The sequence below is a fragment of the Silurus aristotelis genome (genome assembly GCF_946808225.1).
Source record: "Silurus aristotelis genome assembly, chromosome: 12".
NCBI classification, from domain to species: Eukaryota; Metazoa; Chordata; class Actinopteri; order Siluriformes; family Siluridae; genus Silurus; species Silurus aristotelis.
This window is the reverse complement of record NC_139585.1, coordinates 4,989,186-5,013,627: the sequence shown is the minus strand read 5'-3', so window position 1 is coordinate 5,013,627 and position 24,442 is coordinate 4,989,186. Positions and strand designations below refer to the sequence as shown.

General features: G+C 40.5%; 1 protein-coding gene across 1 annotated transcript in view; it reads right to left on the bottom strand.

Annotated features, from left to right (window-relative positions):
* The window catches only part of LOC310734433 (NACHT, LRR and PYD domains-containing protein 3-like), a 47,820-nt gene extending 23,831 nt beyond the window's left edge, over positions 1 to 23,989 (bottom strand). The window contains exon 1 of the mRNA XM_083556453.1: positions 23,964 to 23,989. The gene's annotated coding sequence lies outside the window, so the exon portion shown is untranslated. The remainder of the gene's footprint in view (positions 1 to 23,963) is intronic.
* Between the last annotated feature and the right edge of the window lie 453 nt (positions 23,990 to 24,442).

Below are 24,442 nucleotides of genomic sequence, written 5' to 3'. Positions count from 1 at the left end.
GTATTCAGCAAAATGTTGTTGGATGTATTAATAATAATAATAATAACAACAACAACAACAACAACAACAATAATAATAATAATAATAGTATAGTTTAGTGTAATTATTAATATAAGATTAATTAGTTAGATATTAGATACTGTATAAAAATTTTGTTATAAAATAAATAAGATTGTGATGCTATGAATAAACTTTTTAAATAAAAATAGAGTGGCCCCTGCTGGCCAGCTTGTTGGTTTGTAAAAGAAAAGTAATGCAGCCACACTGCAAAATCTTATTCTGACCTAAAGTCCCGAGGAGCTATTAGATTTAGTGACCCATGCCGAGCCATGCTTCAGATAGATACTAATAAAAAAAGAGGGGAAAAAAAAGAAAATTAATGGCCAGCCAGTCAGCAGTCAGCAGAAGCAACCTCCATCAATGCCTCCATGCCAGGGTCTGCTCCTTTTTGTTTTTGGACCTTCACCGAGGTGTCCAGGTCTTGGGCGAAGGCTTATTCGGCCCGCCCCTATCCACCGGGTTGTAGAGATGCCGGTCCATAGCCACTCTTGTGTATACTGAAAGGCACCTGGTATCCCCCACGTCGCACTCGTGGGGCTGTGCCTTCGGCTCTAGGTATAACAGAGGTCAGTCTCGAGAGACTTATAAGAGAGGATCTAGCAACCTGGAGGTTCTGCTGTAGATGTGTCTCGGTGGGTCCTGCGCACTGTAGACAGAGGTTAGTCGATTCAGTTTGGGTCTTAACTGCCCTGACTCAATGGGGTGTGCCCCACCCTGGTGGGGCCCGAGCAGGCTCTGGTTATAGAACAGGAATTAGATACTCTTTTAAGAAAGGAGGCGGAGGTGATCCCTCCGTTAGACAGAGAGCCCCGGTTCCACAGCCAGTACTTCATAGTTTCCAAAATGGACGGAGGGTTGTGTCCTATACTGGACCTGCGTCAGCTGAACCGCTCACTTTGAGACTCAGGTTCAAGGTCACGCGGCGAGTCCGTTCCTGTCACAGGCCATGTGTAACGCTTAAGACAGATGCGCCCCTCGTGGGCTGGGAAGCGGTCTTTAACTCGGTCACAAGGTCTCTGGGGAAGGCCCTATCACACATGGCATATCAACTCCCTAAAGATGCTGGCCATACTTCAAGCATTGAAGCATTTCCTTCCAGCCATGGCCCGGGGAATGGGTGGTGGTAAAGCAAATTTTGCGGGAGATTTTACAGAGCTCAGGTGGATCTGCTACTTGAGAGACATCGCACTGTCCCTTCTGGTTCTCCATCAGACTGATGTGATTCAGAGCATGGACAACTCAAAAGTGCTTCCAAAGCGTTGTTGACACAGCGTCTCATTCCCTCAGGGAACCAAGGTTACATACATAACATAGAGACGTTTTTCATTACGTTTTTAGTATTCACTGAAATAGCTACTCTCAATTGGCAAGTGCATAGTGCACGTCAGTGTATACCACAGAGTAGGTGATGTAGGTGTCACAATTCACAAGGCCATAAAGCGGAAGAAGAAATTCTGAGTCAATTGTGGTCAGTTTACTTCAGGCTAAAAATCATACTCACCTTATAGACATTCATCAATATGATAATAATGTTCAACAATAGTGGTGTAAAGTATTTGAGTAAATATATTATGTTACTGCATTTAAGCATTTTTTGGCGACTTTTATTTTTACTTTTTTTTTATTTTAGTATCAAAGATAGGGGGAGTGGTGGCTCCAGCGGTTAAGGCAGGTCTGGGGTTCAAGCCCCGGTATCGCCAAGCTGCCACTCTTGGGCCCTTGAGCAAGGCCCTTAACCCTCTGTGCTCCGGGGGTCCCTTACGAGGGAAATATCAAGGTCCGTGACATGGGGCCGCCTTGCCGTGGGCTCACCACCTGCAGGAGGGACCGTAAGGGACGGTGCTGTGAGGATTGGGCAGCAGTCGAAGGCGGGGGCCTGCTTAGACTGCTGCCCCCGCGACCCGAATTACGGATAAGCGGGAGAAAATGGATGTATGAATAGTATCAAAGATATAGGCTCTTTACTCTCTATTAAACTACATTTATGATTCGATATATATGTTCTTTTTACTTTTACATTACATCTTTTACATTGCACGACAGCTTTATTTGCCATGGCTTATTTATTCTGCAGGAAAGCCGATATTTCCAACACTAATTTATTTTTTACTCGAATTTGCAAAAATATCAAACCTCCTCATTATCTCCAAGATTTTAAAAAAGGTTGTAGCACAGCAGTTCTGCTCACATCTACTTAGGAATAACATTTGTGAAATGTATCAGTTAGGAATTAGGTCTCATCATAGCACAGAGACGGCGCTAGTTAAGGTGGTAAAAGACCTGTTATTGGCCTCTGTTCAGGGTTTTGTCTCTTTACTTGTTTTGCTCGACCTTAGTATAGCTTTTGACACCATTGATCATAATATCCTGCTCGCTAGACTTGAGAACATTGTTGGAATAAAGAGAACAGCTCTCTCCTGGCTTAAGTCTTATTTGACTTAAAGCTATCAGTTTATTGAAGTAAATAGTGAGCTCTCCACACTCTCTGAGGTAAAGTTTGGTGTTCTGCAAGGATCTGTCTTAGGCCCACTGCTTTTATCTTTATGCACCTTCTTTGGGAAATTATCCAAAAACTTGTTTTGTGCTTTTATTGCTATGCTGATAATACACAGCTTTATATTTCAACAAAGCCAGATGGAGGGATCAGCTTAACAATGTTTATGAATGTGTAAAGGACATTAGACAGTGGATGCTTGATAACTTCCTATTGCTCAACTCGGATAAGATGGAAATACCTCTACTAGGACCACAAGCAGCTAGATGTAAACTTTCTGATTACATCTCTGGATGGTGTTTCTGTCTCAGTGTGTACAGCAGTCAAAGACCTTTGTGTGATTATTGACCCTAGTCTTTCCTTTGAGGCTCACGTGGATAATATTACCAGGATCGCCTTCTTTTACCTTAGAAATATTGCTAAAATTACAAATATGATGTCATTAAAAGATGCAGAAAAAATAGTTCATTCTTTTGTTACATCTAGATTAGACAACTGTAATGCTTTACTGTCCGGGTGTTCAAGTAAGTGCATAATTAAGCTTCAGTTAGTTCAGAATGCAACAGCAAGGGTCCTTAGTAGATCTAGAAAATATGACCTCATCACCCCTGTTTTAAACAGTCTACACTGTCCATCCATCCATCTTCTCCCGCTTATCCGAGGCCGGGTCGCGGGGGCAGCAGTCCAGATGCCCAGACTTCCCTCTCCCTAGCCACTTCATAGTCATAGACATAGTCTCTCCAGCGTGTCCTAGGTCTTCCCCGGGGTCTCCTCCCAGTGGGACGCGCCTGGAACACCTTCCCAGGAAGGCGTCCAGGAGGCATCCGGAACAGATGCCCGAGCCACCTCAGCTGACCCCTCTCGATGTGGAGGAGCAGCGGATCTACTCTGAGCTCCTCCCAAGTGACCGAGCTTCTCACCCTATCTCTAAGGGATTGCCCAGCCACCCTGCGGAGAAAGCTCATTTCGGCCGCCTGTATCCGGGATCTTGTCCTTTCGGTCATGACCCAGAGCTCATGACCATAGGTGAGAGTAGGAACGTAGATTGACCGGTAAATCGAGAGTTTCACCTTGCGGCTCAGCTCTTTCTTCACCACGACAGACCGGTACATCGACCGCATTACTGCAGAAGCGGCACCGATCCGTCTGTCAATCTCCCGTTCCACCCTTCCCTCACTCGTGAACAAAACCCCAAGATACTTAAAATCCTCCACTTGCGGCAGGAACTCCCCACCAACCTGAAGTGGGCAAGCCACCCTTTTCCGACTGAGGACCATGGCCTCGGATTTGGAGGTGCTGATTCTCATCCCAGCCGCTTCACACTCGGCTGCAAACCGTCCCAGTGCATGCTGAAGGTCCTGGTCTGATAAAGCCAACACGACAACATCATCTGCAAAGAGCAGAGACGAAATCGTGTCGTCACCAAACCGGACACCCTCCGGCCCCTGGCTGTGCCTAGAAATTCTGTCCATAAAAATTATGAACAGAACCGGTGACAAAGGGCAGCCCTGCCGGAGTCCAACATGCACCGGGAACAAGTCTGACTTACTGCCGGCAATGCGAACCAAGCTCCTGCTTTGGTCGTACAGGGACCGGACAGCTCTTAGTAAAGGGCCCCGGACCCCATACTCCCGGAGCACCCTCCACAGGCCGCCGCGAGGGACACAGTCGAATGCCTTTTCCAAATCCACAAAACACATGTGGACTGGTTGGGCAAACTTCCAGCACCCTGTAGAGGGTATAGAGCTGGTACAGTGTTCCACGGCCTGGACGAAAACCACACTGTTCCTCCTGAATCCGAGGTTCTACTATCGGCCGTATTCTCCTCTCCAGTACCCTGGCATAGACTTTCCCAGGTAGGCTGAGAAGTGTGATCCCCCTATAGTTGGAACACACCCTCCGGTCCCCCTTCTTAAAAAGAGGGACCACCACCCCGGTCTGCCATTCCACGTGAGCATTGAAGTCTCCTAGTAGAACGACGGAGTCCCTAGTCGGAGCACTATCCAGCACCCCTCCCAGAGACCCCAAGAAGGCCGGGTACTCTATACTGCCGTTTGGCCCGTAGGCACACACGACAGTGAGAGACCTATCCCCGACCCGTAGGCGCAGGGAAACGACCCTCTCATTCACCGGGGTAAACTCCAACACATGGCGGCTGAGCTGGGGGGCTATAAGCAAACCCACACCAGCCCGACGCCTTTTACCATGGGCAACTCCAGAGTGGTGAAGAGTCCATCCTCTCTCGAGGAGTGTGGTTCCAGAGCCCAGGCCGTGCGTAGAGGTGATCCCGACTATCTCTAGTCGGAACCTCTCAACCTCACGCACAATCTCAGGCTCCTTCCCCGCCAGCGAGGTGACATTCCACGTCCCTAGAGCTAGCTTCCGTGTCCAGGGATCGGGTTGTCGAGGCCCCCGCCTTCGACTGCTGCCCGATCCTCTCAGCACCGGCCCCTTACGGTCCCTCCTGCAGGTGGTGAGCCCACTGGAAGGCGGCCCCACGTCGCTCCTTCGGGGTGAGCCCGGCTCGCATACGAGCCCCAACCCCGGGCCTGGCTCCAGGGTGGGGCCCCAGCTGCGCCATACCGGGTGACGTCACGGTCCTTGGTCTACCATTTCTCATAAGGGGTTTTGAACCGCTCTTAGTCTGACCTGTCGCCTAGGACCTGTTTGCCTTGGGAGACCCTACCAGGGGCATATAGCCCCGGACAACATAGCTCCTAGGGTCATTCGTGTACTCAAACCCCTCCACCACGTTAAGGTGGCAGTTCAAGGAGGGGCAGTCTACACTGCTCCCAATTAAATCTCACATTGATTATAAAAAACTGCTACTGACGTATAAAGCACTTAACGGTCTCGCAACGCAGTATCTGGGTGAACTTCTGTACCAGTATGATCCATCTACTTAGATCAAAAGGTGCAGGCTGTTTGTTGGTACTTCAAATAATGAAGACTACAGCAGGGGGCAGATCTTTCTCTTATAAAGCCCCACAGTTATGGAACAGCCTACAAACCAATGTTCGGGACTCAGACACAGTCTCAGTGTTCAAGTCGAGGTTGAAAACATATTTATTTAGTCAAGTCTTTTATCAGTAGATTTTTCTTAGGTAAATGAGCAGATCTGAAGGGATCTGGATATTGAGTGTTTGGTGAATTCACTGGGATATTTGTATGCTGACGTCCCCTCACTTTCACAGGTTCATTCAGGTTTGTTGACGGTGGTGAGCTTTGGTTGACATTGGATCACCATCACTGTACCCCGCAACATCGTTTAACTCTAATGAATAAACATGCTGTGCCACCAAGATGAGGATGGGTTCCCTCTTGAGTCTGGTTCCTTTCAAAGTTTCTTCCTTATGCCATCTCAGGGAGTTTTTCCTTGCCACAGTCGCCACTGGCTCACTCATCAGGGACAAACTCAAAAATGAATGTTTTTATATCACCATATTATCTGTGTAAAGCTGCTTTTTGACAATGTTCATTGTTAAAAGCACTGTACAAATAAAAATGAATTAAATTGAATTAAAATTCTGAAAAGAATCAGATGGAAAAACAAACTAACTATTAACAAATGAAGAATTAACAATTAGCTAACAAATAGAAAAAGCAAGAAAAAAGAACAAAAAAGATAATGAAGAAAATGTATGTGTGCACGTGTGTGTGTGTGTGTGTGTGTGTGTGTGTGTGTGTGTGTGTGTGTGTGTGTGTGTGTGTGTTCACAAAGAGACTTCTTGACACAATGTGTTTTTTACCAGAAGCTGCTCTGCTTGCTGAGTGTTAAAACAACTGTTAACACATATGCACCATAACATGCATGGAGCTTAATCTTTTACTTATCTACATACTGCATGTCTGTGTGTACCACAGAGTAGGTGATGTAGGTGTCACAATTTAAAAGGCAATAAAACGGAGGAAGAAATTCTGACTTAGCAAGAAAAGCAGGTGGTGTCACATGTCATAAATCTATTTATCTATCTGTCTATTTGTCTGTCTGTCTGTCTGTCTTCAATGTAATGTAAAATAATTCAGGTTTGTAAATCATCTTATTTGAAAAGAGATATTGTGTACTGTTTATTTACATTTTTTTTAAATAAAGGTTAAACATGCTAAAATAAATTCATCCTTTTTTAATGTGCAAACTTTTATTTTTTAGAACAGTGTGGTTTTCAACACGAGCTGCTCTGCTTTCTGAGTGTTAAAACTATTTTTAACATATTGGCACCATAGCATACATGGAACTTAATCTTTTACTTGTCTCACTGAGCTAGATACAATAACCGGTGGCTTTCCACAAGCTTTTCATTAATTAGAAGCGTTTTATTATTACATTTTTAGCATGCACCGAACTGGCTACTCTTACAGTTTTTCTCAGTTGCTTTGAAGCATTTCTCGAATCATTCTTAAGATTTGCAAATCAGTAAGTGCATTCTCAAAACAATGTGTACAAACAGCACAATACATTGGATTTAATACATTGAACTGATGCCTAAATGTTTTGGGGGTTAAGACCATTTTGGTGAAACTAATATAATACATGTTGATCAACATGACATGAACAACTGATAATGTAGGAAACAGCAGACACTTGTACACAATCGATTAAATGATGTACCAAAGCATTCGCAATTTGATCAAAGCAACAAGAAATGTTCTTATGATGAGCACATATGACTAAATGATGTGGAGGTTGAACAAGTAGTTTTGAGAATTTCATTTCTGATCTAAGAAATGCTCCGAAGCAACTGAGAAAACTGTAATTGGTGAGTGTTTGCATACTGCACATCAGTTTGTACCACAGAGTAGTACTAGGTGTCACAATTCACAAGACCATAAAGCGGAGGAAGCAATTCTGACTGAGCAAGAAAAGCAGGGGAGTGTTAGCTTATTGGTTAAGGTGGTGTGTTTCTAATAAGAAGGTCTGGGGTTCAAGCCCCAGTATTGCCAAGCTGCCACTTTTGAGCAAGGCCCTTAACCCTCTGTCCTGTATCATGGCAGACCCGGTGCTCTGACCCCAGCTTCTAAACAAGCTGGGATATGCAAAGAACAATTTCACTGTGCTATAATGTGTATGTGACAAATAAAGGCTATTCAATTCTTCTTCTGAAAGGTGGTGGTCAGTTTGGTTCAGGCTAGAAATCATACATCTCTCTGTCTGTCCTTTAATGCAATGTAAAATAATTCAGGTTTGCAAATCTAATTTGTTTTTAAACGTGTTTTTAAACACTGCTTATTTACAATTTTTTTTTTAATAAAAGGTTGAACATGCTAAAATAAATTAATCATTTTTTTTCACTGTGTACAACAGTTTTAGCGCACATACAATCACACCTTAAAACTGTTAACCAACCTCATACCTTGGTCAGAAAATAAAATTTACCATTTATGGTAATGAGTTAAGACAGGAGTTGTGAATAAATAGTGTTAATTAGGCAAGAAGAGTGGATGAATGTCAGAGGTGATAGTTTGAGCAGGTCCTTGTTATAAAAAAAAACAAGGTCCTTGTTTTGTGTCTTTTTAGTATAAATTGAGAAGCTTGAAAGCAACGGAGTATTATGATATGTTTTTATAGTATGGCAAGTTGTGCATTGAACAGGATTTTTAATCACTATTTTTGTACAAGTAACATTTATTTCCTCATTTGTTTAATAGAAATTATCCTGGACTTTAGATTCTGACAGTAGACTAGACATGGCACCAAATTGTCGATGATCATATGATTATATATAAGATTCTACCTAAAGAGTTAAATTTAGATGTAGATTTTAATAAAGCTTGGAACAGTTACAATAACATTATGTATTATTTTAAAAGGATAATAAAAGGCTACATGTATGGAAAGGGGTCTTATCAAAATCTCAGTAATGCTTTGAGCTGAGGCAGGCTGAGATGTAAAGATGATTTTAAGTTTAAAGCCTACCATTTCTTCCTAACACCCGCTATACAAATGTATCAATTGGAGAAATGCACTGATGTTTTCCGTAGGACCAAAATTTCTTAATTTAGCTGTTCCTGGTCAGGAAATCAGATTTGGCAGGTTTGCATCAGCTTCGTTTAGATACAAACGTGGACAAAATTGTTGGTACCCTTCAGTCAATGAAAGAAAAACTTGGTAACAATGGTCACAGAAAAAACTTTAATCTGACAAAAGTAATAATAAATAAAAATTCTATGAATGTTAACCAATGAAAGTCAGACATTGCTTTTCAACCATGCTTCAACGGAATTATGCTCTAGTTGTTTCCGGTTTGAAGGGTGTCTTTTCCAGACGGCATGTTTCAGCTCCTTCCAAAGATGCTCAATAGGATTGATGTCAGGGCTCATAAAAGGCCACTTTAGAATAGTCCAATGTTTTCCTCTTAGTCATTCTTGGGTGTTTTAGCTGTGTGTTTTGGGTCATTGTCTTGTTGCAAGACCCATGACCTATGACTGAGACCAAGCTTTCTGACACTGGCCAGCACATTTCTCTCTATAATCCCTTGATAGGTTTCAGATTTAATTTTACCCTGCATAGATTCTAGACACCCTAGGCAAGATGCAGCAAAGCAGCCCCAGAACATAACAGAGCCTCCTCCATGTTTTACAGTAGGGACAGTGTTCTTTTCTTGATATGCTTCATTTTTCCGTCTGTGAACATAGAGCTGATGTGCCTTGGCAAAAAGTTAAATTTTTAGCCCTATATATACTGTATATAGGCCTACTGACTGATTACAAGATTGTAACAGGTTAGACTGTAGTCTACACTTCAGCCAAAATTCATTCATTTAAAAAAAGTAACGGATAACTCACCATACGGTAACGGTAATGCGTTGCAGTATTAGTTACTGTCAAAAGTAACTGCGTTACAGTAACGAGTTACTAATAACGCATTACTGCCCAACACTGATTATATATATAATCAGTGCTTGGTAAGGTGACTCTATAATGTCTATTTAATTTTTACAAAGTTTAAGTTATTTTGTGTCAACAATTAACTTTTAAAAAAATGCATTTGTCTGTTAATTTCTGCTGTCAACTTCAAAATACTCATTATATTATTGTTATATTAATCTTATACTCATCCTTATTTTATTGTCACAGTCGATCTTTGTGGGTTTTTTTCTGATCCCACACAATTTAATTCACTGTAAATTTCCAAATGTACTTTAATCCTATGACTACTGGCCATTTGGTAGGTAGCAGGTTTTAACCTGAGCTAGTTTGGATGTAGAATGCGGTCATTTACACCAACTTATGTAACAGTTGTCAATCCCTGTATTTTAACTTGAACATTTCTCATCAGACACTTTGTTCAACAAACAAGGCTGCCTTGGACCCCAACTCTATTATAATAATGCTGTAAATAGAAACGTGTAAAGAAAGAAGATAATGTCTGGGATTTTCTGTAAAAGTATATTCTTTTTGTGTTTATTCTGAAATTTTTTGTTTTGTTTCTCGGGATTCGATTTTGCATTGTACTTCGCGCAGGCGATTTAGCCGATTTAATTTGAGATGCCGACATGTGAAATGCAAATCCTGTCTGCAGTGTGACATTTCTGCACTTATTTACTGGCAAGTGGATCCACGGCCACTTTCAGGACAACGGAGACACCCGCCGCATGTGCAAGGGCATCCATGTAATGACAAACTACAAGACAACTTCAGCCGCTTGTGACCATGACGCCTCCCTCCCAGATGCGCTGAACGACTTCTACGCCCAGTTTGAGGTGCAGAACAACATGGCCGTCCCTCCCCCCAGTGACTAGGTGCTCTGTCTATCCAAGGCTGAAGTGAGAAAAACTCTTAACCCACAGAAGTCTGCTGGAACAGAGAACGTTGACATTGTGCAGAACAGCTAGTTTACCCTGAGCAGCACCCTTGTTCCTACGTGCCTCAAGACAGAAAAAGTCTACAGTCTCATGCCTCAATGACTATCGTCCCGTCAAAATCACACGTATCATGATGACACATCAAGACCCAGCTTCCACCCACACAGGACACCATGCACTTTGCGTATCATTCAAACTGTTTTACAGACAATGCCATCACCACGAACCTCCATCTGGCCCTCACCCAACTGGACAATAAAGACACTTATGTACGAATGCTGTTTATAGACTTCAGTTCAGCATTTAACACAATCATCCCTCAGCATCTGATTGAGAAGCTGAGTCTACTGGGCATGAACACCTCCCTCTGCACCTGGGTCCTGCACTTCCTGACTGGGAGACCTCAGAAAGTCCGGATCGGGAACAACCTCTCCAGCACCAGTGGAGATCTGCTGTCCACTCTGCTGACTCAAGACTAAATAGCAATGCACAGCTCAAACCACATCGTCAAGTTCGCTGATGACATGGCCGTGGTGGGTTTTATCAGCAACAATGATGAGTCAGCAAACAAAGAAGAGGTGAAACAGTTAACGGCCTGGTGTGGAGTGAACAGCCTGTCTCTGAACTTTAACAAAACCAAAGGGTGGTTGTTGACTTTAGGGGAGCAGCCATTTTCCACTGATCATCGATGGATCTTCAGTGGAGATCGTCAAGAGCACCAAATTTCTTGGTGTTTATCTGGTGGAGAATTTCACCTGGTCACTCAATCACCAAGAAAGCCCAGCAGCACCTCTAGTTCCTAAGAAGGCTGAGGAAAGCCCATCTTTCCTCAGCCTTCCTTAGTCTTTCCCCATCCTAACCATGTTCTAACGAGGGACCATGGGGAGCATCCTGAGCAGCTGCATCACTGCATGTTTTGGGAACTGCACCGTCTTGTATTATACTGTGTATCGTATTATATTGTGTTTTTTATATTTGATTGTCTATTTTTTACTTTACTGGAAAGCGCCTTGTGCTCCTTTTGGTGGTTTAATGCGCTTTATAAATAAAATTTGATTAATTGATTGATTGTTTACATGCTGTTTTTGCACAACATTGTGTTTATGTTTACAAATACTCTCTTGTTTATAGTCCTTCTTGTTTATAGTCCTCTTTTGCACATTACCGTATAATCAGAGTATACTGCAGGTTTACTTGTGGCACTATTTTGTGTTTTGTGTATTTGTCCCACACTGTCTTGTGTTGTCTGTTTGCACTGTTTTTAGTCTGCACTATTTACACTCGGTTGCACACGATGCACTTTATGTGGCAAAGAGACTTACTGTAGTCCTTGCTCTGTGTTCTGTTATGCAGCTTTATGTTGTGTGTTGTAGTTTTATGTTGTTTAATGTAGCACCAGGGTTCTGGAGGAACATTGTCTCATTTTCACTGTGTAGTGCTTCAGCTATATATGGTAGAAATCACAATAAAAGCTTCTTGACTTGACATGATCTATCTATCTATCTATCTATCTATCTATCTATCTATCTATCTATCTATCTATCTATCTATCTATCTATCTATCTATCTATCTATCTATCTATCTATCTGTTTGTCTGTTCTTCAATGTAGTGTAAAAAATTCAGGTTTGTAAATCATCTAATTTGTTATTGATCGTATGAACTGATCATTTACACTATTTTGTTTTTATAAATGTTGAACATGCTAAAATAAATTCTTCCTTTTTGCACTGTGTAAACTTTTATTTTTAACCACTTAAACACTATTTTGGTTTCTTGATATTGCATTACTCGCTATTCAACATTTCTCACTAACTCATCCAACCCAAGGCTAAAGTAAGTTTGAACAACAGAGCAACAGTTTTACAGCATATACAATCACACCTCAAAAACTGTTAACCAACCACATACCAAGGTCTGAAATTAAAATCCATTTATGGTAATGAGTTAAGACAGGAGTTGTGTATAAATAGTGCTGAGATGAAGCTTTGGCAAGAGTGCTTTTTATTAGGCGAGAAGTTCAGCGGTTTCAGTAAATAAACAATCTTTTTACAATTATTACCTGTAGGCAAAAAGACTGGATGAATGTCAGAGGTGATAGTTTAAACAGGTCCTTGTTATAAACAAACTTGTGTCTTTTTATTACAAATTGAGAAGCCTTGAAAGCATCAGAGCTGTGAGTATTATGATCACATCACACCGTATATGTTATGTAACTTCTATCGGATTCGGTTTAATCAGATAAAAAAACATTAATCTTCAATCTAACGATCTTACAATCTAATCCTCAAGCATTGTTTTTTATACTTAAGACATGTTTCTTCATTGTTCATGGTATAACAAGACTTTTATCCTCTTTGCAACAGGAATTATTCATGCTGGTTTGTTTAATTTCATTCATTGTGTTTTCAATATTCTTGTGTTGGTGATTTTACAGTACGCACTGTGTCATTGTGCAAGATGAGAAATTGATTTCTCGACAGGCTGAATTCATAATTAGATGCTCATTGTGAGGAGGATATAACTATTGAACACAACTGTTTTCACAACTCACTTATTCCTGCAGATTTTAGCACCATATTGATGGTCAAACTAATGTTAAAATAAAATGAATGTTAAAATACTCAAATAAAATTTGATGTGCCACATACACATACAGAGTATAATAGTAGTAAAATGCTTTTATAAAACAGTTGAATACTAAATAAATGTAAATAGAAATATAATAAAAAAAAAGATGTATAGAAGTATTGAGTATGAAGTATAAAATATACTAATGCTATATATATATATATATATATATGCACACACAGAAAGGGATTGTATGGATATGGCAGAGACATTGACAGTAGTAAACTAAGATAAGATCTATTATTCGTCCCACAGTGGGGAAATTTCTGAAAGGTTTACGCAAATCTCAGCTTGTCTGCAAGCTGGGGTCAGAGCGCAGGGTCAGCCATGGTGTGGCGGAGCAGATTGGGTTAAGCGGCTTGTTTAAGGTCTCAACAGTGGCAGCTTGAACCTGCAACCTTATGATCAGTAACCCAGAGCCTTAACCACTGGAATACCACTGCTCTAATGCACAGTGTTGAGTTTTCAGTCTATCCTCAATGTTACAAAATTACAGTCTAAAATCCAACTAAATTTATTTTATTAAATGTTATTTTACATTTAATTCATATACCATTTTTCTATAAAAACTTTGGCAACACCTAGTGTTTTATGATTTATGGTTTATGGTTTAGACACAGTCATGTTCCTGTATATCTACAACAAACTCAGTAAAAACACACAGACTGGAAGAAATGTCTGTGGAAAGATCAGTCCAAATTTGACAGGAGAGATGATGTTTGCAGACTGCCTCACACCCACAATCAGACATGGAGGCAATGGTGGGAAGTAACAAAGCACAAATACTTTATTACAGTACTTAAGTAGATTTTTCTGGTGTCAGCATTTTACTATTTATTTTTACATTTTTACTTTCATGCTTTACATTTTTACACAAATATCTGTACTCTCTACTTAATACATTTTCAAACCAGGCTAATTACTTTAGTTTTAGTGAAATGTCAATATTTTTTCTTCTCATTGAGCGCTATCAACCTATTTCCTGTCTTTGTTGGGCTTTTTCAATCTATCACTGGTGTATTATTTCCTGGCTCTCACACACCACAGATGTAGATTAGTCAGCAAGACAGAAGTATGTGATTATTGTGATGAGAAAGATTCTTTTAAATTAAAATTATTTTGTATTAATATATTAATTAATGCTGTAAAAAATTAATGTATTAATAACGTTATTGCAAATTCATTTTAATGGCACTTATTTTATACCGTACTTATGACCAGGTGACCCAATACTTTTGGATATATATATATATATATATATATATATATATATATATATATATATATATATATATATATATATATATATATACTTATTATTTTTGCATTTTCCATTATATTTTTCTATCCCTGTCCCCTCGGAGCGCTTCCGATCGGCGCCCCTTGCATGGTGTGCGTGGTGGCCACTTTCTACTAGCCATGTGTGTAAATGAGAGAGAGGGCAGTGAAGTGGTGCGGTTGCAGGGAGAAGATGTGAGGAAGGAGGAGGAGTTCAGGTACCTGGAGTCAACAGTGCAAAGTAATGGAGAGTGTTAGAGAAGTGAAGAAAAGTGTGCAGGCAGGGTGGAGTGGGTGAGGAAAAGTGATAGCAGGAGTGATTTGTGAGAAATATGAGTATTTGCATATTTTTTTTCTTTTAAATTCAACACAGTTTGATAATATATGTATACACATACTTTATGTAAACTTAAGCACTTAAAAAAAATAAAGAATAAAAAAACATTTGACAGAACAACACGAGGAAGAATGGTGACATCTGACAAAAAGTAGACATACATGTGGAATGTGCTTCTCTTTTTAGATTAACAATGACGACAGCTGTGATGTTCTCCAGCCCCAGCAACAACATCGTCCCTGCACTCCTCATTATTTTGACTGTTTGCTGCCCAGTGGTGAGTTTCTATGTCCAGTTGAACTGAACAGACTTTTTTATCACTAGTTTTGCACAAACAATGTTTTTTCCCCATTTGTTTAATAGAAACTGTCCCGGACATCAAACTCTGGATATAAACTGGACATGGCAAAAGATTCTGTCGATGATCAATTCATAGGCTGCGAGTATGACCTGTACTGCCTGATTAAAGACAAGATTCTACCTAGAGAGTTCGAATTTGATGTAAATTTTACTACAATATGGAATAAAACTGACAATATTCATGATTATTTTAAAAGGATAATAAAAGTCTACACGTCCCCTTCTGGGTCTTATTCAAAGCTCAATGATGCTGTGAGCACAGGAAGGCGAAATTATATAGCACATTTCAATTATAAAGCCTACCATTTCTTGCTAACACTCGCCATACAAACATATCAATTGAAAAAATGCACTTATGTTTACCGTAAAACTACCACTAGTTTTGATTTAGCTGTTCGTGGTCAGGAAATGCGATTTGGCAGGTTTGCATCAACTTCGCTTAATAAGAATTTGCGTGGATTTGGTAACACCACCTGTTTCAAGATTAAGACGTGCTTTGGTGCAGACATATCCAGTATGTCTTCTGTGCCTTATGAGAAAGAGGTGCTAATCCCACCTTATGAAAAATTCCAAATAAAAAAAATTCAGAAAAACAAGAAGAAATGTAATGTCCGTTACACGATAGAGAGCGTTGGCAGATTTAGTAATATGAACTGTGTGCTGCAACCCAATTCACACCTGTAAGTAAATCCACATTTCCTCAGAAAAAAGTTGTTTTACCCACTTGTTGACTAACTGGTGTCATTGTTGGTCACCCCCACCCCATCAACACACACACACACACACACACACACACACACACACACACACACACACACACACACACACACACACAATTTGACTTGACTATTATTCAACTATGTAAATGGTTAGTCAGGGATCGTCTGGGCTCACGGCACTCACTTCCGGTTCCATTTTCCAGTTTTCATATTTCGTTTTACAGCACACACACACACACACACACACACACACACACACACACACACACATATACACATTATATATATATATATATATATATATATATATATATATATATATATATATATATATATATATATATATATATATATATATAGCACCTTCTGCAATTCGCACTCCTTTTGTTACCCTCTTCTCTTGGTGGAGTTAAACATGCTCCTGAGGCTCCAGTGACCACTGTTCCTGCCCCTCTCCCCTCCGTGGATCTTTCCACTTCGTCCAGGCCTGCTTCTGCAACGCAGATTAGGATGGGTTCCCTCTTGAGTCTGGTTCCTCTCAAGGTTTCTTCCTTATGCCATCTTGGGGAGTTTTTCCTTGCCACAGTCGCCACCGGCTTGCTCATCAGGGACAAACTTACTTATAAAGAACATCTTCACATTTAATCACCACATTATCTGTGTAAAGCTGCTTTGAGACAATGTTTATTGTTAAAAGCGCTATACAAATAAAAATTAATTGAATTGAATTGAAGTGAGATCATGTTGTTCTAACTTGCTGTCCATGATGAAATCGCAGACATGGTAACACACGTACACAGGACAATGTCTTTTGGCACACTTACTTGTGAATGTCAGTGCTCCCTGTGACTAGTCTCAAATCTTTTTGATACCAACTTGTATTTGAAATGACGAACTTAGAAAGAAGGATCATGTATGAGGATAATTGCAAAGACTTTGATGTGAATGACTTGCAAGCCTACATTAGGGTTCTCATTTTTACGGGTGTGTACAAGTCAAAAGCAGAAGCAACAGCAAGTCTTTGAAATGCTGACACTGGAAGGTCAATGAGATAACCGATGATCGAGATAAACGAAAACCGGCAATATATTAACGTGCTTAAAATTTCTTTATGTACATGATGTGCGTTAATAAATGAGAATGTACATGCAAGTGTGAGGTTTTTTTTAACACATTAGCGTTGCGGCGATTTAGTTAATAAAGGCATGCTATAAAAATGTACATACATGTTTGCTCACAACAAAATGCATATGTGCACCAACTAACAGCAGAGATTTACCAGTATACAATACAAACCACCGTCAATTCTCGATACAAACTTTTATTATATTCTCCAACATTGCAAACACAAGATCGCTCACAAAATCACAAAAAAAGTGCAGGGTGTAGTTAGTTTTTACAAAAAGCTAACCAGTGTCAAATTGGCGAGTGATTTCACTCTGACACAGCTCTGAAAACTATCCTCCACTGCCTCCTCTTCCAACATAGCATCTGTAAGGCTTGATTTTTCCGCCACTTCCGCGAGTTCTTCTGCGGCTGTGCGGCACTGTGCCTGAAACTCATCATTGGAAATAAGTGGCAAATTTGCCCCCCCCTTGTGCTCGCCACCAAGCCAAATATTGAATTCATACAAAGAAATCAGAACATTTAAGTATACAGGTTGAGTCATAATAAATAAAGTGACACAGGGAATAAGTATTGAACAAATAAAGATAACAAGGTGCAAAATGGCATAGAAAGCCAGGAGATCACCTGAAATCTGTCAGTATTGAGAGAGAAACCCTGCCCCCTATCATTACTAATTGATATCAGCTGCTTTAGTCCTAATTGATGGCCTATAAAGGCTTCCCATTGCCCAGGATGCACACAGGAAAGACTTCATGATGGGTAAAAGCTAAGAACTCTCGCAAGATCTTTGTAATCTTATCGTTGAAAAGCATTTTGATGGGAATGGTTATAGGCGCATTTCCAGAATGCGGAATGTGCCTGTGAGCACTGTGGAGGCCATTATGGAAATGGAAAGAGCATCAGTTCACCATAAACCGGCCACAATCAGGTTCTTCAAGTAAGATTCCTGTCCGAGGAGTCCAAAGAATAATCAGGAGAGTTCGCCAAGAGCCAAAAGCCAAGAACCAGGAAGATCTTGCATCAGCAGGTACTGTTGTTTCAAGGAAAACTGTAAGCAATGCACTGAACCGCCATGGCATCTATGCACGATCACCATGCAAGACTCCATTGCTAAACAAAAAACATGGTGAAGCTTGGTTAAAGTTTGCAAAAGAACATTTGGAGAAGCCTGTGGATTATTGGGAGACTATAGTATGGTCAGATGAAATCAAAATTGAACTTTTTGGCATTCATTCTACATACCATGTTTGGAGAAGAAACGGCACTGCCCACCACCCCAAGAACACCATACCAACAGTTAAGTTTGGGGGTGGAAGCATCATGGTTTGGGGCTGCTTTTCAGCAAGGGGTACTGGCAGACTTCATATTATTGAAGGCAGGATGAATGGAGTAATGTACCAGGACATTCTGGATAAAAATCTGCTGCCATCTACCAGAAAGCTAAAAATGAAAAGAGGGTGGACATTTCAGCAAGACAATGATCCCAAACACAAGGCCAAGGAAACAATGAAGTGGTTTTAAAGAAAGAAAATCAAGTTGCTTGAATGGCCCAATCAATCACCTGACCTAAATACCATAGAAAATCTATGGAGAGAACTGAAGATTATCAAAGTTAATAAAAAAGGCCCAAGGAACCTTTAAGATTTAAAGACCATTTGTGTGGAAGAATGGGCCAGAATCACTCCTGAGCAATGCCGACGACTGGTCTCTCCATACAAGAGGCATCTAGAACCTGTATTTACCAACAAAGGCTTTTCTACAAAGTATTAAATAAAGTGTGTTTAATACTTATTCCTTGTCATTTCAATTTATTTATTATGACTCAACTTGTATACTTAAATCTTCTGATTTCTTTGTATGAATTCAATATTTGGCTTGATTGCTACATCTGGTGGAAATTTTGTGTCAATAGCCCACTTAGATATCCCCTTACTGATAAAAATGCTGATGTGTCAAATACTTGTTTTCCCAGCTGTGTATATATGTATATGCTTTGGAAACGCCCCACGTTGTCCACGCTCTGAATCACGTCTAAAATCCATTACATATCTGCACACCAAAGTGTCCAGATGTTGGGAGACCCTATATACGGCCCATTCTTTCTCCTCGCAAATGTATGCTGACATAGTTGGGTTTAAGGAGCTATGGGGAGATGCCCAGGGTCCAGGAGACGCTAGCTGGCTATTTCTCCCCAGGTGTGGCGTCGCTAAAGGCTCCAGTATTGCCTACTAGGCTGTTGAAAGCCACTTCAGCCTTAGTGGGTAAGGCTTATGCAGCAGTAGGCCAGGCCGCAGGCTGCCTCCACACTATGAATGTGTCGCACGCATACCAGGCCGACCTGCTGCGAGAGTTGGACAAGGGTTTCAGTTATTAATATACTGTCGAATATAAGGAGTCGCGTCGTGGTGGGACACAAGCAGGCTTTGGTCCTGGAACAGAAAGTGTGCACCCTCCCTTCAGCGGATGTCTCCCTCCATTCCCACCTGAGAGATCCCTGCAGATAGGGGAAACCCGCCATCTCTCCAGAGGTTCTGACGGCTGCAGGGCACTGCTCCAGCCGCTCTGGAAGGGTGAGAGGCCAGCCTCGAGAGGTTGGTTCCCCTGAGAGATTTCCTGGCAGCCTGGGAAGAGCTGTCAGACGTATCTCCATGGGTCCTGCATACCATAGAGGTGGGCTACTCGATTCAATTCGGGTCTCCTGTTCAATGGGTTGTGTCCCACTCACCCTCCTAAGGGGCCATCGAGGTGGTTCGCCCCTTGGTCAGAGAGTCAGGTTACTACAGCCAGTACTTAGTTGTTCCAAAGAAGGGCGGCAGATCGAGGCTGATCTTAGATCTACGCTCCTTGAACTGCTCACTCATGAGGTTTAGGATCAGGATGCTTACCCTCAAGAAGGTCGTGTTCAGATCAAGTCAAAAGACTGTTTTGTCATGATAGATCTAAGGGACACCTATTTCCACATAGCCATCCTTCCTGCTCACAGGAGGTTCCTTGAGGTTTGCTTTCGGGAGTGAAGCTTACCAATATCGGGTACTTCCCTTTGGCCTAGCACTTTTGCCCCGCACCTTCACAAAGTGCATGAATGTGGCTCTAGCCCCGCTAGTTGGTATTAACTCGATCAGAGCTTTAGGCTGTCCGGCATCAAGATGTCGTTCTTGCCTGCATGTAGAAGCTGGGGTTAAGACTGTGCGCAGGAAGAGTGTGCTTTCTCCGTTGCAGAGAACCACCTTCTTGGGCATGGTATGGGACTCGACCTTGATGTGGGCAGTATTGTCTCCTGCCCGGATTGCAGCCATTCTCACAGAAGTCGAGAAAGTGAGAGAAGGACAACCACTCACTGTAAAGCAGTTCCAGAGGCTGCTGGGTCTCATGGTGGTGGCATCCAACATGATTCCGCTTGGGCTCCTCTATATGAGGCCCCTCCAGTGGTAGCTCAGAGACATTCTTTAGATTGACCCTGGTATTGAATTGACCCAGGAGATAAAAGGGGTTCTAAAAACAATTCAGAAATAAAATTTTACTTTATAACCCCTTTAACATATTGTCTTCATATCAATATTAAACAATGTAGATTACATATATTGTTAATGTTTGCAATCAATCTCTACTAGATCACATTCAACAATGGAAGTGTGATTAATTTTTTGTCACAAGGTTATAATTTATGTTAAAAATCCACTCTACTCAAGACTTGGGTGTTATAAACGATGCTCATCTTGGAAAAAAATGTGAGGCAATTTTTTTTTTAACATTTATTATTTTGATGCAAACTCTCAATAGATGAACTTGAACTTAAACACTCAAATCACTTTTTATCTTACTGTAATAAAACGAAATACAGAAGAGCTGAGACATGCAAGACACTTCCATGTCGACTTCTAAAAATCGACATCCCCCAATGTGCATATATGAAGAATATTGTCCTGAAAGGTTATGATTACCACTGCACGACTCTTTTACTCAACCAGTAATCCAAGGATGTGTCTTTTCCCTAAAACACATAACACATCATGTCACATTCAGTTGAAACCAGATATTTACAAACACTTCAGAAAAAAACACAAAAACTTTTATTTCATGTCATACATTAAATCAGAGTAAACTTTTTCTGTTTTAAATCAATAAATATTAACATATTTTTTGCATTTGTTAAATGTCAGAATCGAGTGAGGTAGAATTTGTATGTTTTTTATTATCACTTTCATCAAAGTCAGAAGTATACATTTTATCGTGCCTTTAAACAAAATAAAAAACCTCCAGATGATTCCATTCTTAGCTTAAGAAGCCTCTGATAGGTTCATTGATTCCTTTTGAGTTTATTGGTGGCACACCTGTGGATGCATATAAAGGCACACCTCAAACACAGAGCCTCTTTCTTTCACATCATGGGAAAATCAAGAGAAATCCACCAAGACATCAGAAAAAGAATTGTTGACCTCCGCAAGTATGGCTCATCCTTAGGTGCAATTTCCAGATGCCTGAAGGTCCCACGTTCATCCGTTCAGACAATAATACGCAATTTTAAAAAACATGGGAATGTACAACCATCATACCGCTCAGGAAGGAGACGGATTCTGAGTCCCTGAGAGGAATGTTTTTTGTTGCGAAATGTGCAAATCAACCCCAGGACAACAGCAAAAGATCTTGTGAAGATGCTGGCTAAAACTGGTAAAACAGTGTCATTATCCACAGTAAAACGAATACCATGAGCTGAAAGGTTACTCTGGGAGGAGAAAGCCATTACTTCAAAACCACCATAAAAAAGCCAGACTACAGTTTGCAACTGCACATGAGGGAAAAAATCTTAATTTCTGGAGACATGTTGTGTGGTCTGACGAAACAAAAATTGAATGATAAACGGTATATTTGAATGAAAAAGGGTGAAGCTTTGAAGCCTCAGAACACCATCCCAACTGTCAAGTATGCGGGTGGTAGTATAATGTTGTGGGGCTGCTTTGCTGCAGAAGGGACTGGTGCACTTTACAAAATAGATGGCATCATGAGAAAAGAAAATTATGTGGATATATTAAAGCAACATCTGAAGACATTAGCCAGGAAGTTAAAGCTTTTGCGCAAATGGGTCTTCCAAATGGATAATGACCCCAAGCATACCTCCAAATTAGTTACAAAGTGGCTTAAGGACAACAAAGTCAAGGTATTGGAGTGGCCATCACAAAGCCCTGATCTCAATCCCATAGAAAATTTGTGGGCGGCACTGAAAACGCGAGTGCGAGCTAGAAGGCCTACAAACCTGACCCAGTTACACCAGTTCTGTCAAGGGTTAGGGTTAGGGTTAGGAGGAGTGGGCCAAAATTCCAGCAAACTATTGCAGAAAGCTTGTGGAAGGATACCCAAAACGTTTGGCCCAAGTGAAACGGGGCAATTCCACCAAATACTAAGGAAGTGTATGTATACTTCTGACTTTGATAAAAGTGATAAATAAAAAATCATAAAAATTCTACCTAGCTCGATTCTGACATTTAACAAATGCAAAAAATATGTTAATATTTATTGATTTAATACAGAAAAAGTTTACTCTGATTTAATGTATGACAGTAAAGAAATAAACGTTTTTGTGTTTTTTTCTGAAGTGTATGTAAATATCTGGTTTCAACTGTATCATAACCTTAAGCTACAATACATCTGATCACAAAAATATTATGGACCTTCAAAGAGTAGATGCTGACCCGACAAACATCACAAACCATTTTGATTTGTACCAGCGCCCTTTGGATCCCACTTCATGTAGAGTGTTGACATTGGACTACTTTGGGTTCCACAGCATCAACTGACTGTATAAGACTATAGAAAAGACATTACTCATAATCACAGACTCCGGTGCTCATGGTAGTTCTCACTCTCTGGTGTTTCGTATTCTTTGGAGTCACACTCTTGATATCACCCAAATGTGTATGGGTTCCCCTTTTGAGTCTGGTTCCACTCAGGTTTCTTCCTCAGACCATCTAAGGTTTTAGGTAGTATTTCCTTTCCACAGTTCACCCCAGACTGCTCATCAGGGATAAAAACACACATAATTAAATTATATTACATTTTTTTTTATATTAAATAATTCTTACATTTGTAAAGCAAAAAACAATGTCTATTGTGAAAAGTACTATAAAATTAAACTTAAACTTGATTCACAGAATTTGGCAGTATGTGTACCACAGATTTACTTTTTGCAGTTTCTGCATGTGGTTTGTGTCCTTGTGACCTTTTGATGGTCCATATGCCTTGCAGTGCTTCCACTTTCCACTAGCTGCAACTGAATTTAATGAAAAGACTGTTAGTTCAGGATTCCTTTTATTTCCCTCTATATACATGTGAATCTCAATAAATTAGAATATCATTCAAAGGTTTATTAATTTCAGTAATTCAATTTAAAAAACAAAACTCTTTATATAGAATTATTAAACACAGACTGATATATTTCAAGTGTTTATTTTTATTTTATTTTGATGATTATGGCTTATAGCTAATAAAAAAAAAAATTCAGGATCTCAGAAAATTAGAATATTACTAAAGATGAATAAAAACAGACAGTGAGTCAGGGATTGTGGAGCCATGTCATCTTATGGTGTTGGTCCACTGTGTTTTATCAGATCCAAGGTCAGCGCAGCCGTCTAACAGGACGCTTTAGAGCATGTTATGCTTCCCTCTGCTGACCAGCTTTGTGGAGATGCTGATTTCATTTTCCAGCAGGACTTGACACTTTCCCACAGTGCCAAAAGTACTAATACCTGGTTTATGGTATCCCTGTGCTTGATTGGCCAGCAAACCTGACCCAAACGGTATTATGAAGAGAACGATGCAAGGCACCAGACCCAACAATGCAGTAGAGCAACCTTGGCTTCCATAACAGCAGCAGCACAGACTGATTGCCTCCATGCCATGCTGCATTGCTGCAGTAACTCATGCAAAAAGAGAGCCCTGACCAAGTACTGAGTGATGTACATGTTCATACTTTTCAGTAGTCAAACATTTCTTAAATGTTAAAAATCTTTTTAAGTAATATTAAAACATTTCCTGAATTTTGGGTTTTCATTAGCTGTAAGCCATGATCATCAAATATACTGCAATATATCAGTAATGAATCTATATCTAAATCTATATAATAAATACTAATGACTAATATCTTCTTCGGTAATAACTCACGGTTCGATTATTAAACCGCATCCTCGATGTTGTTTTTATGGTCTCCAGTTACTTTCGGTTTTAGCAACAACGTGTCTCATTAACGCGCTCACGAAAGAACGAACGAATGCATGCACGAGTGTTTTAACTTTAATAAATTGAGTCTTTGAGGAGGGAACACTGTAGTGTGAGGTTCAGGGAAGAGGTCAGACAGGGACTCAGTGGTGGTGAAGAGGTGTTGGATGACTGGGCAACTACTGCAGAAGTGATAAGGGAGACAGCTAGAAAGGTACTTGGTGTGACATCTGGAAAGATGGAATACAAAGACATGTGGTGGTAAAATGAGGAAGTGCAGAAGAGCATAAGGAGAAAGAGGTTGGCAAAACAGAATTGTGATCAGAAAAGTAGGCGGAAGTACAAGAGATGCAGCAGCAGGTGAAGAGGGATGTGGCTAAAGCAAAGGAAAAGGCTTATGAGGAGTTGGATGTGAAGTTAACCAC